Below are 1,587 nucleotides of genomic sequence, written 5' to 3'. Positions count from 1 at the left end.
CAGTCGGAAAACTAGTCAGCCAACTATGTTGGGCACATATTGGTTCATTTTCACTAAACCCCCGAAGAAGTTATATCAAGATTGGATTGCAATCATGAGAGGACATTCGAGTTGACTTTGTTCGATACCAACTTAAAAAGCGTTATCAACGACCACGAAACTGACTGGGACAGACATATTAGTTCGTTATCCATAACACAACTGGAAAGACACCGGCCAGCATTATATTTGGAAAAAAACTTAGGCTGCCAGCGGAGTTGACGTTTGGTCGGCTTGGTGACTCAGGCGTCTACAGACGAGTAATGCTCCAGCTACAAAAACAAATAGTGCAATCCATAACGCTATGTGTATAGAGCTGCTATTCGATATTACCGCATGAAAGCTAGATACAATAGACAAGTCAAGTCCACTGAGTTAACGAATGTGATAATGTGTGACCGTACAATCAAAATGACAGGGACGTTGCTCGAAACTTCAACAAGCTTAGAATGACCCTTACATCGTTATTCGATGCATTGAAGACATTATCTTTCGAATTCAGAAGGGATCTCGGGCGAAAATGAACTTCTACCTTCACCGCCCGGCTACATATAGAGGCGATTCCGACGTTTTGATCGAGGTGATCAGTTTTAGAAGAGTGCAGTGTAGAGAACTTACCATACGTGAAGAAGAACCGGTGGTATGGAATAAAGCATTTCTAGAACAAAATGAGTCCCTATAAATATCTGCCGCCAGATCGGCTGAAGAAGACCTGAACTGATAGGTCCTGTAACGGTCTGAGGTAGAGGGGTTTTAGTCTGTAGGTCAAAGGCCACCTTCCTAGGGAATCCGACACTACCCAATCGTAAGGACGACTGGGTGTCTTTTATAGATTTCCCCTGTTTCACGAAAACAGAAAAAAAAACGAAATAGACCAGTTATAAAGCAAGATAAGAAAAGTGAAGAAGCGATGAAGTAGGCGATATATTAGTAAACAAGTCACCATCATACAGTTTCCCTAAAACTAGAACAATCCACATCTTTAACTATTTGCGAACAGTAATTTAATCTAGGTCTACCTCTACCCCTCCTAACTCCCGTTTCTGCTCTCATATGTCTCTGACTAGACCATCATGCCTGAGAAGGTGTCCTACTAACCTATCTCGCCTATTTCTTACTGACTTCCAAAGAGTCCTCTGTTCTCCTATTCTTTCTAATACCTAGAAGCTAATACTGCTATATCATCTGCAAATCTAAGCATGCTAATCTTTTGCCCCTGTATATCTATCCCTACAGTTTTACTGTCGTTAATGATGTTGATTGCGTCTTCGATATATAAATTAAAAAGTAGCGGTGACAGTATGCATCCCTGTCTGACTCTTTTCCTAATATTTACTTCTCGACGTTGCAGTCCCAGCTCTGTAACTGCCTGTTGCTCTTTAAACAAACTAAGTATCACTCTTATATCTTTGTTACTCATCCTTACACTTTTAAGCATATTAAACATCTTGTCCCATTTAACATTGTCAAAAGCTTTTTATAAATCTACAAATCCTATGTACGCACTCTTTCGTTTTTCTATCGTTTTCTCTATTGTTACCCGTAAAG

Source organism: Agrilus planipennis, unplaced genomic scaffold (genome assembly GCF_000699045.2).
Source record: "Agrilus planipennis isolate EAB-ADULT unplaced genomic scaffold, Apla_2.0 scaffold245, whole genome shotgun sequence".
In the NCBI taxonomy this organism is placed as follows: domain Eukaryota; kingdom Metazoa; phylum Arthropoda; class Insecta; order Coleoptera; family Buprestidae; genus Agrilus; species Agrilus planipennis.
The sequence above is the reverse complement of the archived record's forward strand: the minus strand, read 5'-3'. Positions refer to the sequence as shown.